Consider the following 17,376-nt stretch of genomic DNA (forward strand, 5'->3'; position numbering starts at 1 on the left):
TCGAAACTCTTCAGGTTCTAGAATGGAATTTTAATATTTCTTTTTTTGTACCTTGGGACATCTTGAACAAATTAAAGAATATTCAAGATTATAATTCATGGGAAAACTGGTCGTACTACTTTTTAAAGGTTTGGGTTTTTTAATAAAAGGTGAAAAGGTAAATTAAGTTTTCTAGTTTTTGGATAAGGAAAGGAATTAAAGTTATACATTAATACAGAGCTGCGTTTTCGGATATGGTAGAGGTATTTGCGGTTTTGTTTGTTTCTTTTGTATTAAACAAGAAGGTTTTATGGGAAAAGACACCACTAACAGGCATTTGTCTTCTAAGCTGCTTATAAATAGCATTATCCCCATCTAACATAAAGTATGTTGTGCTAGCCACGTCATTGTTCTACTCACGGATATACTTTGTTTCCTATTACCTGAATTTATATATTTACAAGCAGAGCAGACAAAGAAGAAAAAAACCTGGCCTGGGGACCCTTACAATGCATAGTGAAAAACTTCCTATAAACAGATCATTTACATGCATTGCTTACATTTATCAAGAATTTCCTTTTTTAATTAACTTTGAATTATATATATATATATATTAAAGCTGGACCAACCAAGGTGAATCTCAGGTCAAATTAGGGTATACATAGGACAGCACTTGAATATCTTGATAAACTAAAAAGTTTGGTCTGTTTTGGAGTGTCTGACAAGCAAGCACACAGTTTGCCTGCTGAAAATGACATCCTCATGTTCTAATCCTTCTTTGTGTATTTGTTCTGGCAAACCAATTTGTCTATGAGAGGGGCTTCAAAAAAAAAAAGTCCGGCGGAAACAAAAGAATGTTATACTGAGAAAAACAGATAAGCCAGAGCTGGTCCAAATGGGACAGAATAGGGAAAGTGACTAAGGCATGGTGGTCCATTTAAAACCCCCTCCGGCATCCTTTTTAAGGCCTGCAGCACTAGAAACTCCTTGGTCAGGTTGTCCATTCCAATCAATTGAAAATAGAACACCAAAGCAATTATCCTCGGACATCGAGACTCCCAAAGCAGGTGAAAGTGGTCCCACTGTTGGCAAGATAAAGAGTCAGCAATATTGATATGAATTCCCGGAACATGACAAGCCCTAACCCAAATATTAAGCTGTAACCACCTCAAAGCCAAGCGCCTCAATAGGCGAATAACCAGGTTGAAAAGGTCATGTTGTCACACTGAAACTGATCAACCTTTTTAATTTTAAGTAGGGGGCCCATATCTCCATCGCTATAATAACGTGAAAGAGTTCCAAAAAGGCCGGGTTTCTAGTGAGACCTACCCTTGACCAAGCAGAGGGCCAGATGTCCACACAACAATCCCCTGAAAGTAGGCTCCAAAGCCGACTGCTCTAGACGTACCTATCCAGAGGTCTATGTTGCATTTGACACCGATTTACACAGAAAAACATCACAAACACTCAGATATTCCTTATGTTCCCCAGCGAGACAGAGAAACTGATGTGGCGCCTGAACTCCTACAGAGTTCTGTAAAACTGGTCTAGTTTATATTGTTTACTATACTGTTATGAAGCGGCCTTTCCTATAGAGATTGTACTCTGATATTCATTTTGTCAGGGGAAGTTAGTGATACTACGTCATGTACGTTTAGTCAGGTCTTGCTATAGAAAAGGTCAGGTATTTCATTCACGGCTTTCATTCACTGTTTGCACATTGAATGATGAATTACAGACGGTCTTTCCACCACGTTTTCCTCAAACCACTTAGACGAAACCTTCACGGGCGATTTATTTTTAACAGTGAATCACTTCCTTTGCCGGAACCTTTAAGAATGTATCCGCCATTTTAACTTTTTTTGCGGGTCGCTTTTTAGAATACACTAAACAAACATAACATTGATCCTGAACAAAAAAAAAACACCAATTCTGAGCTGAATAGAAAAGAAATGTTCCCTGCCTCTTATGTGCAATCGGTGTGACGTGCCCGCACAGAGACAATCCAAGTCTAGAACAAAAGCCTTCTCTCTTCTTTCCACTTCAGACTTTGCACGGTGAAATCATACCTTTCGGTTTAGACCCTCGATATAAATGACCTGTTCTGTTTGGTTCTCTCTCAAGCAATTACCCTTGTTATAGAGAGTACGAGTCTGCTTTCACCATCTCGATTAACAAAGACATCAATTTAACGACAGCATTTAAGACCTGGATTGAGATATCGCATTGCTCCGGTGGATAAAAATGTCTTTTTTGGGTGATAAAAACCGGGCATGGCAATACAGGGTCAAAATTTATTTTTTAGATATATAAATTCTAGAAAATATGATATGATTATCAGATCGGCATTCCCCACATATTATATCATAATAGTTTTAACCCATTAATTTCCACAGATGTTGGGACAACATTACGCGATACATTCACTAAAGACTGTAAAACATTTCAGTAGTAACTATCTGTTCTAATTTAGGTTTCAAATTTTTACATATAATGTTGTTTTCCAAGTTAGAGTCAGTTGCATTATGGTTAAAAACATGTCCCGTGCATTAGACTGGAATTTTATTTTAGGTCGATTGGGAAGATCAATGATCTCTCTTGAATTTGGCCCAATATTACAGGCTCGCATAGTATTGTTTCAGCACTAGTTAATGTGGAGGGCCAGTCCTGTCCTAAGGGGACATCCTGGGTGGGCCTAATGCATAAAATCAGGGGGAAAAACACACTCAATTAACCACTTAATTGTTAAAAGGATTTTCACACAGCAGAATGAAGTCAGGTGAATGCTAAGAAAGGGTTTACAAAGCGCATATAAAATATAACATCTTCCTGCAGGGAAGGACTGGCCCAGGAGGCAGGTAAAGAAAAATGGCCCTTTGGCCCCTTACCAAACACCCTGGTAACTCACATGTGCACTGACACACACACACTAACGCACATAAACACTCACGCTTACACACACATACTGACATTAACACACACAGTGGCGGAACTACCGGGGTCGCAGGGGTCGCGACTGCGACCGGGCCCTGCAGTTCTGCCAGTCAGGGGGGCCCAAGGGGTGCCGAGTGGTTGCTGAAAACGACTGCTCGGCAACTCTTGGGCCCCCCTGACTGACAGAAATCCAGGATGCCTCCGCTCCCCGCCGCTGCCGTCGCTGCTGCCGCCTGCCTCAGTGCTGCCCAGAGTGCAGTGTTGGGAGCGTGATGCGTTTGTCTCGGGTGCCAGCGCTTCACGCTGAGCGCCGGCATATGAGGCGCCGGCACCCGAGACAAACGCCTCACGCTCCCAACACAGGAGTTGCCGGTAAGTAACCTACAAAGGGGGGGTAGGGAGGGAGTGGGTAGATCGTGAGAAGGGGGGGTAGGGAGAGAGTGGGTAGATCATGAGAAGGGGGGGTAGGGAGGGAGAGGGTAGATCGTGAGAAGGGGGGGTAGGGAGGGAGAGGGTAGATCGTGAGAAGGGGGGTAGGGAGGGTTGAGGGTAGATCGTGAGAAGGGGGTAGGGAGGGATAGGGTAGATCGTGAGAAGGGGGGGTTGGGAGGGAGAGGGTAGATCGTGAGAAGGGGGGGGAGAGGGTAGATCGTGAGAAAGGGATAGATGGGTTGGGGTGGAGGGGGTGATCCTTAACAGATTCTCGCACCGGGGCCCTGAGGTTTCTAGTTACGCCCCTGAACACACACTTAACCCATGTTCCTGGGGCCTAATCACGCAGTGCACTCATGTGGAGGACCCACACTCTTTTCAGTAGTTCTCTCCCTCACACCCTGCTGACAAAAACCCTTTAAAGGTTCTTGCTGCCCCTGACTGGTGAAACATCTCACAGGTCCAAGTAGCTAGGTGGGTCGGGAGAGGCGGGAGAAGCCAGCTCCTCCATTAGACAGACAGCCCGGTTGCAGCAAAGCATGAAATGCAAATAGATGGGCTACAATGATATTGGTAAAGGGCTATCAGTTCCAGGTCAAGTGCAATGGGTTGAGGGGTTGGCTCCTGTCACGTTGCCTGGTTGTGGTGTTCACGATGGCTTTTACTGACTGAGTTTTGTAGGAATCTCAGAACCCACAAAACTTGACCCTCAAAAGAACCATTAACCTGTCTGTGGCCAACCAAACAATAAGTGCTACAAAGTTTGTGCCAGCATGCTTCCACCTGGTCTTTTATGTGATCAACTGATCAATTCATGAGCATCTAAAGTGAAATAATGGGCAAAATTTAAACTGAAAATAAAATGAAATGAACAATAACCTAAATCTAATTCAATGTTAAACCATAGAACCCCATTGAACGCATTACTTTTGAAGCTGGGGTGCTGTCATGTGAAGATGATACTGCACCATCTTAGGGTAACAGTGGACCATGGGGTGTTCATCTTTGAGGGCCACATTCCCTGAGGGAGATGTTACCCCTTCCTTCAAAAGGAGCAGGACCTCCTCAGTCAAAAGGAGGTTATCAAAAAAAAAAATCAATCATTGCAAACAGACAGAATGCATGATTTTAATTAGCAGCGACATATAAAACATAAAACAAAGGCTAAAAATTAATTAAAGGCTTCTATGTATTAATATTTTAGAAATGGTTAATCTGGTATCTATCTGCTATCGGGATGACTGCCGCCCTTAGTAACCGTCAGTAAATATGCTTTACAAGTCAAGTCTTTAATAGCGTACTCTAAATATTTTGAGTGAACGTTAAAAAAAAGGAATTTTTTTTTCATGGTAATACAAACAGATTACTTTCGCTTGCTTCTGGTTCTTTCATCAGACGGCAGGCAGAGTATATGAAGCATGATATGATCGCTCGCAGCTACATTTACACTGGATGGCATTCAAAAAACCACCTCTGTAATATCATGCTTTAAAACGCAAGATCAAAACGAGGTGCATACGTAATATACTGCAGATATGTAAAAGAAAATATTATAATATATAGGATTAGAACAGAATGATTCTAAAAGGGATATGCTGATTGTACAACTTTTAGAATAACTAAATTAAAAAAAAAACTACATTTAATTTAACGTATTCCTTTTGTTTTTGAGTGTGATTGTTGTGAAGGATATTTACCCCAGGTAAGCTAAAATATGTGGCAAATGGTGGCAAAACTAGCACAAATGACCAATTTTTTCGGTGTCTGAAGTCTTTCCCATTCCCAACATCCTCACCATTGAGGAAGCCGGGAGAAACCTTGGTAGTTATACATCCTTAATCACCGATGCTTCACAGGTGTGCCAGCAGGTACGCAGGGACCAGTACAGGGCTAGTGACAGGTCTGACAGATGAGTGAGCCCCCTGGTGGCTAAGATGGTAAGTGCTTGGCCTCTAAATGCCAAGGTACCACATTCTAACCCAGCCGATCCCGACAGTGTGAGAAGGAGTAAAAAGAAGAGTTGAGGGTTTGCAAATAATTTGTTTTGTTAACTTCGCTCCATGAAACTTTGCAGAGGTAAAACAGCACTGACACTTAATCCCTTTGCAACCATAGCAAGTACTACTACAAAGCAATGGTAAAAATGGCAAAAAACAAGCAAACAATGGCAAACACGCTCCAGTCATTAAGGGGAGGAAATGTACTGGTCATGAAGTGGTTAACAATCCTTACTGTTTTACTGTTATGGGGCCAATCAATATTTAGGTACACATTCCCTGCAATAAAATGTGCGCATCACCTGATCTCTCTAAGCCATATATGCACCTGTATGAGATATGTATAATCATACCTATGATCCCTACTCTCCATGTAGGGTAGGCTACATGGAGCTCTCCCACTCCACACTGAGTGGGGAGGCTTTGTGTGGGGTTGGGGTCAGCTCAGGGGCATACCTAGAGTATTTGGCACCCGGGCCGATCCTGTTTGTGGCACCCCCACACGCACACACAAAACAATGAATGTTGACAAATTATTAACTTAAAAATAAATTAAATAAGTTTAAATAAATAGCATTTACTGAACAGATATGGTACAGCATAACTCCCATCACTATACACTGAGTCAGACATTGGTGTGGTAGGCCTCTGCCCCTAAAACAGCCTGCCTGTGCCACTGTTGCCCCTGAAGCAGCCTGCAACACCTCTGCCCCTTTAGCACCCTGCCTGTGCCACTTCTGCCCCTGAAACAGCCTACTTGTGCCAACTTTGCCCCTGAAAAGCCTGTCCCATTTCTGCCCCTAAACACTCACTCTGTCAATGTTCTATGCTGAATCAGCTGATTGCTAACAAGCAGTTTTGCATTCCCTGTATCAAGACTGACTCAGCTGATGTCTAACTAAGTGCCTCCTAAGTACCATAGTTAACCACCTGGCTGCTCTCAGGAAATTGCTTTCTGGCTATTTAAGCAGCCAGTTCCATTTCCTCTTTGTCCTAGTGTCTGTTCCGGCTTTAAGTGCGTTATTTTGTATCCAGTGTTCCAGTGTTCCAGTGTTCCAGTGTTCCAGTGTTCCCGTGTATTAGCTGGCTTCATCTGACTTCTCTCCTGGCACCTGATCCCTGGCTATTGTGTACTGACTTCGCTGATCTTCATATTCCCGAACCCAGCTCGTCTGACTACCCGTCCTGGCTACCGGCTTGTCCTTTAATTACGTTTTGGACTACGATTCTGTACTTTCCATTTGCCTTATTAAAGGTGTTATAATATTTTACCTTTTGTGTCTGTCTGGTTCCTTACACACTCACTTCAATCATTCATTCATTCATTCATTCACTCATTCACTCTCCCACACCCCCTTACTTCTCTTGCAGATTTCACCGGTCTGGGGGCCAGCCGAGCTACATGAGGAGTGGGGACATTATTTAGTGGAAGGAATGTGGGCAGGGAGAAGGGGAAAGTGGGCAGGGAGTGGGCATGTTCACAAACCACTGCTCTACCAGAAGAAACTGAAGTGTCCGAAGACCCACGGAGACTCTGGACCCAGAGAGGCCGCAAGTAATGGGGCCCATTGATTGTGATAAACCCAAACTCAAAATAAGGCACTTGGGAACTCATACTATAAAAATAAATAATACTGAGCTGAAATAGTTAAGTAGCTTCAGCCCTTGAAAAAGTCCATGGAAACCATAAGAAAAGTCAATAACAGCAGTTAAGTATTTCTAAAGTTAATCCTGGCTTCTTTGATCAGATGAAAGACAGCAACGATCAGACAAGACAATCAGAGATTGCTTTTTTGTCTTTGCAATGTCTGGAAAGATGTTGCATGCCCTTCGCAAATGCATCTGGATAAAAGTAATGTTTTTAGATAATCTTTGAAGCCTCTGTTCCACGTCAGACGCGCGTGTGGGGACTGAATGAAATACCGGATTCAAATTATATCGCGGACACTGCTTGCTTTGTTACATTTTGTCGCATCTCCTAACAGCGCAGGGCAATTAATTAAGATAAAAACAATTATCTGTCATACTTTTTACTGTAACTAAATTAGTTTATTGAAACTACCCATGGCTTCATGCTTTTTGTTTTTTAATCAATGTAAATATTTTATTGCATGGAAGCTCAGATCTGTAGACATGGATGGCAAGTTTGGCATATTAAGGCACAGAAGGCCAACAACTCATCAGTTAGGATCCTGACTTATCATTAGTACTGCTTGCGCGGCTGATCCGGTGTTTTATTGTGTGGCCACAAAAAGTCTAGGCAGCTCTTGTGAGAGTGTAGCGTGCGGCGGCGGCGGTCAGGCGGCCTTAGTGCATGTGATTTATCGGCATACCCAGGAACTTCCCAGGGTAGGCTACCCCAGAGTTCTCCCTCTTCTGGGATGTGGCTTCACGCACAATAGCGGGGCTAGCTCTACAAGGAGTGTGGCTAGTCCCTTAAATGGGTTGGGTGTGGGAAGGTAATTTGGCAGGGAGTGAACACGGCGCCTCTGCCCGGGGAAAGAGGAGAGCGACCTGGTCCTTTGTTGCCTCATTGCTCTCCTAAACAAGCAGCAGCGTGCATGCACCTTTTCTAGAGTCCATTCATACCTACCAAGTGTCCTGTCTCCCGTGAACACGTAAACTCTGAAGACGGGCGCTCTGCTCCCAGTGAACTAAATGGACTTTGTCCACAGGTCTTTGTCCATCAGACTGTCTCTGGACACAGCCTGTGTATGCTTTCCATAAAGAGAGAGCCTTTAAATGTTGGACATATCCATGTCTCCGCGTGTTAATTACATCTATTTTCCAGATCTTGTAAAACTTCTACTATTTTTGTTGCCGTAGTCTAAACCTTTTTGAGTTCCATAATGTTCCAGAAATAACACTGATGTATGTTATTATTAGTTATAAATTCATGTAAGAGAATTACATAATTTCTACAGGATTAACAGTTCTGGGGGAAAACCAGACTTTTATAGTTTCAGTCTGTAACTGTTTTAAAATTATTTCGTTTTAATGTTTTAAAATTATTCTGGTGATAAAGGGGATATAATGTTATTCAAAAAGTGTAACTAGCCCAATTGTTATCTCTAACATGCTACACAATGTAACCTGTATCATGGGTATTCCAAGGGATTTTTATAAGTGATCGCATGCATTCGGCTGCACACTTTTTATGATAAGGATTTCCGTGAAATGAGTTTTTGATTATTGAACTAGGATATGATCTGACTTTTATTAACAAAGTTTGTCTTCGTTATTATTTCCTTATAAAAAATATCTGGTTTGCTGGTTTACTTTAACATTCACTTTATATCTTTTCTCCCTTAAACCCTTGTGTTATTTTTTTTTCCTGTTTAAACATTTTCTAGTAGCTTGTGGTTATACTGTGTTCAGCTGTGCTATCTCTTAGATTATATGTAGCTTATTGTATTACACAGATCTGATTGATAAGTAGGCACTGTGTATAAAAGTTCTTGACTTTTGTTCTGTTATCTTGGGCTGATCTGCTAAACACCTAGACTTTTGCCTGTGGTAAACAATACCCTGTGCTGCCCTTGGCCAGACTAAACTCACATGCCCCCTAATCCTAATCTGTCCCACCCCTTCCTGCCCAGGCCACACCTTTTCCATACTTAACCCAGCCTCTTCTACTTTGGTCACACCCCTTCTCTTTAGGATCCACCTATTCCTCTTTGAGCACCACCTCTTCCTCTCTATATATTTAGCGTGGATAATGAGTTCCTATTTGTTGTTTTTTGCACCATGTCAAATGTTTTATCTATTAGTTTAAGACATAATAATCTTTAATTAAAATAACAAAGAGTGTAAAATTAACTATATTCACCAAGATCAGTCATAGTTACATAGTGGCAGTGAATTCCATACCTTTACTGTCCTTACTGTAAAGAATCCCTTCCTTTGTCATCTATGAGTCATCCATGTTAACTGTACTAGAAAGATTACAGATGCTCAGACTGGTTGAATTATCACTTGGTCAGCCCATGATGTGAGCATGATGTGTTTTAAACCAAGCACTCTTACTGTCAGGGCCGGCCCGACAATGGAGCCGAGTGGGGCAACCCAAGCCCTTTTTTTTTTTTTTTTCCCAAAGCGAAAGACAGAGAAAGGGGCTCGGTGCCCCTCTCTCTCTCCTCTGCGGCGAGTCTCCCTGTTCGTTCTCGGTGCCGGCTTGTAATGCTGAGTGCCGGCGCTCATTTCCGGCGCTCAGCATTACAAGCCGGCACCGAGACCGAACAGGGAGACTCGCCGCAGGACTGCTGAAAGGTAAGTACAAGGGGGGGGGGTAGATAATGGGGGGGGGGCGGAGGGAGAGGAAAGGTAGATAATGGGGGGGGCGGAGGGAGAGGAAAATTAGATAAGGGGGGGGCGGCCTTTTATAATTCGCCCCAGGCGGCATTTTGCCTTGGGCCGGCCCTGCTTACTGTACATTCACACACCATTTGTGGCATACATACAGTGCTATATTTGTGCCAATACAGCTTAACAGTGCTATTTTTGTCCCCGGACAGTGTATTATTACCATCTTTGTGCCCAAACAGCTTAACCTTGTCATCTTTACGTCCAAACAGCTTTACACTGTATCTTTGTACCCAAACAGCTTAACAGTGCAATTTTTATGCCTGAATAGCTTGTCTCTGACATCTTTGTCCCCAACCAGCTTAATAGTGCCAACTTTGTCCATGCTCACACACTTATACATACAAATTCATGCTGATACACACACATACATACATGTTCACATACAAACACTTATACACTCTAATGTACATATACTTGTATATGCATACTCCCTCCCTTCCCCTCTCTCTCCTTCCCTCACTCACCTCCTTCCATCAGCCGCAGCTCTGGCTCTGTCTGGCTGTAAGCCGTCTTGCCTTTAACTGCGGGGAGGGATCACCACGGATACCACTCATCGATGTAGACTGGCCCTATATGAACAATTTTTGACCGGCCTGCAGGCAGCCTGCCCCTATGTTGCAGTGTGGCATCCCCCGGATGAGAGACACCTTGACCGCCCCTCTACCCAGTAACACAGATCGATTTGTGCAGAAAGAGAGGTAGAGAAATATTTCTCTCTTTCCACAAATCTATCCCGAATAAACCCCCGGGACTCATGTAAGGGTGGCTCTGGGTATGCCGCTCCCTGTAAAGTTTCGAGGCCAAGATACAACCATCAGTCAGAGTGCCTTGATCACCCAAACACCCAAAATAGACTGATCCACCAGTCTATGGACTTCCTTAGCATAAAGCAACAGCTCAGTGTGGCGTTTCATCCAGGAAAGTCACTCAAAATATCACATGAATGACAACAATGGAAGCATCTAGGTCCGCAAATAATGGACGTTTATTGGAACCTTTAAGCTTACTGCTAACAAATGATTCTGTGATTCATGTCTTTATATTAAATGATCCTTTTTGAAAAGTCAAATCCTAAAGGTCTGGCTGATCTCATCACAGATGAACGTCAGTGCCAGGGCCACACTTGGAGGCCAGTGGTCCCTCACAGGATCTGATATTATCAGTTAAGTAGTTTTTTTTTTTTTTAATCTTTCAAGGCTATCTGACAACTGGAACAGGGTCACCAGCCTCATCACGTGCTGTTTCCAGAACTGGAACTTTATCTCAGTCTCCTACATACATCAAATCTACCGAACATTACATTGTCATATATTTACACATCGTTATATAACATATGGGGACAGATAAGCACCAATATGCTGCTGTAGGAAAACAATGAGTTTGATATAATGGGATTCTGTGGCTGGTCCTTAAAAAAGAAGCTACTTACACTCCCTAAGAATAAACTGTTTTCAATACTAAGTTTTTGTCATGTGATTCTATAAAACCAGTAGTAGTTTTTACTGTATATCGCCTTAGACTGCCATATTGGTTTTATGCTATTAATGCAGAGCACGTTGTTACATTTCTCACTATACTGTATGTTTGTTCTAGTAAGCCTTATGCAAAGGTCCAGGTGTTCTATGTAGCCCCTCGTATACACCCAGAGTAATACAGAAGTATATGAAGGATACCAATATTTAATTAGCTGCCAAGAAATAACATTATAGCCTTAAAGAGCGGAGCGTGATGAATTTTGTAAGCGTTCTCTGCAAATTCCCACTGCCTGCTCTACAACAAAATCAATATCTTACGATGGGGTGACAAGTGACATACAGCAAACCATGCATTTTAAATCCAGAACGCCTAATTTGACTATTTCATGCTCTGTAACGCGTAGTTCCCTGCGTTTTCACATTTTAATGGTCACAGATGCTGCACTGAAGACCGCTGTTTTCAGGCTCACATTAAAGTTCTCCTTTTGCTATTTTTGTGAATATGCCAAGATGTCATTCGTCCTGAGTAAACGACTCAACGGTTTGTTCAACGAACGTCCCAGTGATGTTTTACAAATGCGCCTATGTTATAAACTGCCATATAGCAGCGGCACAAAGAAAAGTTATAGGCTGTTAAAGCCTATCAAACTATGTGTTCATTATACTACAAAAACAGTGTTCTCAACGAGTTAAAAAGTGTTCTAGATGTGTTAAGACGTATTCTAAATGTAAGTTTACGGAAGTTTTATCAAGGTCACCTCACACTTAACTAGTCGAAAAATCCTTACTTTTAATTTTAAAGGTACGTTATTAGAAAGTCCATTCTTTGCACATATCACAAAACAGTCAATGCTATATTTGAATTCAATATTTTTTATTAGTCTGCATATTGTTTCTTGGGTTAATCCAGAGTTAAAGGTGTAATAATGTGGATGGCCGTCTGTGGCATGGCATAAGCTAAGCCTGGGCTCGGACAAACCTGAGATCATAAACATACATTGGTCATGGTAACACAGTAATTTAGGTTGACAAAAAGACCTAAGGCCACCAAGTTCAACCCTTTTATCTATCCTTCCTGCTTTTGATGCAAAAGATGGCAAAAGCTAATTTTAAAATTCTTCCTGAGTCCAAAAGGCAATCAGATTCCTCCTTGGATCAAGAAGCTCTAAAATATTAGTGTTATATTCTATCATTTCTGTTTTTCTAAAAATATATCCAGACCGTTTTTGAAGGCATCCATTGTATCTGATATAACCATGCCTGGGAACTCTCCGTGTTTGCCCGGAGATTCTCCGGTTCTCCGGGTCAAGACCCGAATCCTTGAACGCCCGCTCCCCGTCCATTTACCATTTAAATGGGGTGTTTCCGGCTGACATCGGTGGGAACTCCCCTGACATCAGCAGGACCGCCCATTGACATCAGGGGACCTCCCATTGACGTCAGCGGGACCTCCCACCAACGTCAGGGGGAACTCCCACCAACTTCACAGGACCACCCACTGACGTTAGTGGGTAGTCCTGGCCACGTCCCGCAAGGGAAAGCTCCAGGTAGCCGGAGCCCAGAAGTTCCCTGGTATGGATATAACCCCCCCTCTCTTGGCAGGGAATTCCATACCGTTTTTGACCTCACTGTAAAGAAACCCTTCCGCAAATCATAATGATCAAGAAACTGTGTGACTTGAATGATCATATTTATTACCTTGCTTGGTTGACGACACCGAGGATCCATCACCTGGTTGGTAAACATCTTACACGTTTCCCGCCTAGCTCTGGGCTTAATCATGGGCATGCTCCTTAAGTACCCTTGGCCCTGGAGCCTTGTCTACCTCAACAGTGTTAAGAGTCAGAACGTCAGGAAAAATGGGCAGACCAGATGGGCCGAATGGGTCTCTTATCTGCTATATATAGGGTTCTCCCGGCAACTCCCATGCTTCATGTGCCGCAGATTGCTGCTTGGAATGCCCGTTGCCAAGACCGACCTTGGCAATAGACTGAATCCGTCCGTGAAGAGAAAGTCAGGTTCCCCTACCCTACAGCTGTCTGAAGACCGTTGTCACCAACACTTCAAAAGCAGCTTAATGTTTATAGCCGGTCCACTCACAGACTAGTGTTAATAACGGTATGATTTAATGATATTACGGCTGGCAAGGATCAAGGAATAGGGGGTGATTATCCCATTTGCCTTAATAACATCTTGTTAAGACTAAAGACCATTAAACCCTCTCCGTTTTGAAGGGTGAAAATCCTGGGTTAATGTCATGCTTATTCCCTTCTGTAACTACAGTGCAATGGTTGACGACAATTACATTCATAAACTGCAATAATAAAGAATGAAAGAGCAACAAAACGCTATACTCTTTGTGACGGCTCAAACTCAGTCAAAGTTGGCATCTTGGATTTGGCCAACATACGAAAAGACGTAAAGTTACATAAGGTCTGTTCTTAGAATGGGATCTAAATAACTATAGAAAGAGACCCCCCAAGGCCTGGAAGCTTCTGGAACTTTATATATTTTTTTCTATTTTGGCCCAATAAAAGATATCAGCTATGACTGAAGAGTCCGAGGAACATCACCGAGAACGTCTAAAACGAATAGGTGTTTCCTTTTTAGAATGTTTGGATTCAGCACCCTCACGGTATGATTTATAAAGAGGTCTTTAAGCAGGTTCCCTATTTTCACTGTAAAGTTTAAATGATGAACTTGTCACCCATTTTACGTTTCTGACACTGAAGTCTCATAACGATCTTTGTGTTAAAGGCAATGCGGGTATACAGAAAAAGACGGTTTCCAAAAATAAGAACAGCCATCAGCCCGGGTTCTTGTTTTTCATTGATCTATCGTCCATAATGCACTAGCTTTTACATCACGGTGCCATAACTTTCGTGATGTTATTCTATAACATGAATGCGTTATCTATACATAGAAAAGTTCTGACATAGACCTGTTATGGTGCAATAAGTTGACTATGATTGGTACATCAGGGTCCTGTGTAGCCTAGTGGACGTTGCCAAAAAACTCCGGATGGAAGTCGCACCAGAAGTCCAACAGTACGCCCAATACTTCCATTACAGATGCCCATTTACAAAACACAGAGGCTTGCTCTGTGGACATGAGAAAGCTGCTGATCGGTCATAGACCGATCAGCAGCTCCTCTAGTCATACAAATAAAGAAACCACAATCCGATCCCTGTCTTTAGGCAGTGATTGGTCCATGGAACAAGCAGACTAACCAATGAAAGATCAGCGGACATGCTGGAAAAAAAATAACTTCACCTAGAGTGATGGGAATTGTAGACCTCAAAAGCGGGTGCACCAGAGGAGCAAAACAAGATGGGATACTGGCGTACATTTTTAGCAAGATTTAGGGATTTAACCCCCTTTTTATGTGCAAAGCGGGCTGTGTGTGTAATCTACATTTATGTACAACCACATCTATTGGATGTATTTTGTAAATCATATAGAAAAATTACGTTTCTGTGTGTTTTTTTTTTTTACCATAAAGCGTAAGTTAAACTGTCACAAATAATAATTAAACAAAACTACAAACAAAAAAACACTGCCCCTGCATCCCATAGTGAGACATGTGCTCCAACTCCTGGCACTCAAAGGGTTAAGTCTCACCCACTGACAATTCCCATGGTAACATGCCGTTTATACGTATATTTTAAAAGCGGTTAAATGGTTAGCCAGTCTAGAAAATGGGGGCTTTAAAATTCATGAAATAAAAGTGTAAGTTTTAGCCCAAAATGTCCCAAAATTACTAATGTTTTTAGCAGTATGTTATTTACCTCCTGATTTTTAGTTGACAGATATATATTTATAAATGTATTTATTATTTCATCCAGGCACCATTTTGATATGTAAATATTTTATATACTTTACAACAGTAAAGTTTTAGAGTAAAAACATTCATGGAAACAAAATAAGCAAATTTGGTAAAGATAACACCTTTTTTGGCTGTGGAGCCCTTAGCAGTCTTGAAAGCTTGCAATTATTATAATACAATTAGCCAATAAAGGTATCATATAAATCAAAATCACTTAGTAAGTATATTATTAAAACACATAAATGGTTTTGTAGAAACTCCTTTTCCCCTGAGAAAATGCTTCATTTAATAAAAAAAAACAAAGATAAAAAATGCTACTGTTCTTATTATATTTTTTTTTGTAAATCACCTGAATGTCCCTCATTGTTATCACAAGGGTTTTGAACGGCTTTTTGTTCCGAAAAAGAATTTTTCTCTGATGTATCATAATCTATTGTGAATCTTGGATTATTAGTATTTTTTGCAGCTAATACAGCCAAGACAACCCAAGATAAATGAATGCGATCAGTATGGGCGCTTTCTTTAGGCCCGAATAATATATTTCTATGGCGTATTGCTGAGATATTGTTCCTTTGCTGAATAAGCACACCTGTTACAGCAGGACTTTGAAATCCCCATTCTGGTAAGCAAATAAAATGCCATTAATACACAGATAAAAGGACTTTTTGAACATGTACAAAAACTTTAAATATGCAATTGTGTATTCCACACAATCTGTTCCATTACACTTTAATGTACACAAAGAGAAGGGATCTGAAACATTTAAACACATAAAGAGATTTATGAAAGTCCACAATGATCTCATGCGTCATTCCCTTTGCATTTCCCCCAACACCCCCAAAATAACGGCACAACGTGGCTGCAGTGTTTATTGACAAACATGAGAACGACTGTTTACGAGTATGAACAAACAACTGTCCCATTCCCCAAGGACCCTCAATAACAGTAATCTTCCCGTGTATTAGTAAGTTGCTTGCGACGCCACCCAGCTTGCGTTGACGTCTGACTTTTTCCTCCCAGCCAGCTAGATGCAACCAACACCAGCATCGTTGGTGGTGCCGTATCCAGAACATCATCAGATACCAGCATAACCACCCCCCAGAAGCCCCGACCTACGACGTGACAATGCCACCCCTGCTAGAATATGTATAAGTCCAATAAGAATCCCCCCCCACTACCCAACCACTGTAGTTTTAGGTTCCAACCCTACCCATAATGCCATTTGTAAACCCTACCTTAAAACTTCTTCTGGTCACAAATACAAAAACAATAATAAAAACATATACACTTAGCCACTCACACTAAGTCCCTCATTCTATCATATCTCCCTTCCACCACACCTCCATACCATCACTGTTACACACCATCACATCTCCACTCACTTTGTCTGGAGCATTCTTTTTTTGTAGCTGCTCTCACAAGGTACGACCACCGGCTGGTCTATTACCAGGGGCAGAGCCGGCCTTAGGCGTTGTGGTGCCCTGTGCGGACTACTCCCCTGGCGCCCCCCCTCACTACCCCCCCTCTCTGCCCCTTCAAACTACCCGCCCTCTCTGCCCCTTTAAACTACCCCCTTCAAACTACCCCTCCCCTCTACCCCTTCAAACTACCCCTCCCCTCTGCCCCTTCAAACTACCCCCCCCTGCCCCTTCAAACTACCCCCCCCTCTGCCCCTTCAAACTACCCCCCCCTCTGCCCCTTCAAACTACCCCCCCCTGCCCCTTCAAACTACCCCCCTCTGCCCCTTCAAACTACCCCCCCCTCTGCCCCTTCAAACTACCCCCCCCTCTGCCCCTTCAAACTACCCCCCCCTGCCCCTTCAAACTACCCCCCCCACTTACCTTGTTGCCGGAGTCCTGCGGTAAGAGTGGGAGGCATCCGTCTTCTCGCTCTGCCGGCATTTCATGTTGAGCGCCGGTATAGTCCGGCGCTCAACATGAGATGCTGGCACCGCGACGGAGTCACGGAGAGTAAGGGGCGCCGAGCGGTTGCCGAGAACTTCACGAGCAACCGCTCGGCGCCCCTGACCGGGACTTAGATTAAAGCATCGTTTTTTTTTTTAAACTTTATTTAACATCAATGATGTTAAATAAAGTTTAAAAGAAAACAAAAAAAAAACGATGCTTTAATCTAAGTCCCGGTCAGGCGCCCCTGCAACCATGGCGCCCTGTGCGGTCGCACAGGTCGCACACCCCTAAGGCCGGCCCTGACCAGGGGGTCCTGAAACATGACGCTGCATGACCCCGCTGCGTTCCAACCTCCACGAGTGGACATTTGGGACCGGCCTGGGAGACAATTGACCTCCTCTCTCTAGGCCAGATATAGTACATAATGCCCCCCTCTCTCTAGGCCAGATATAGTACATAAT

This window comes from Spea bombifrons, chromosome 1 (genome assembly GCF_027358695.1).
Source record: "Spea bombifrons isolate aSpeBom1 chromosome 1, aSpeBom1.2.pri, whole genome shotgun sequence".
Classification (NCBI taxonomy): domain Eukaryota; kingdom Metazoa; phylum Chordata; class Amphibia; order Anura; family Pelobatidae; genus Spea; species Spea bombifrons.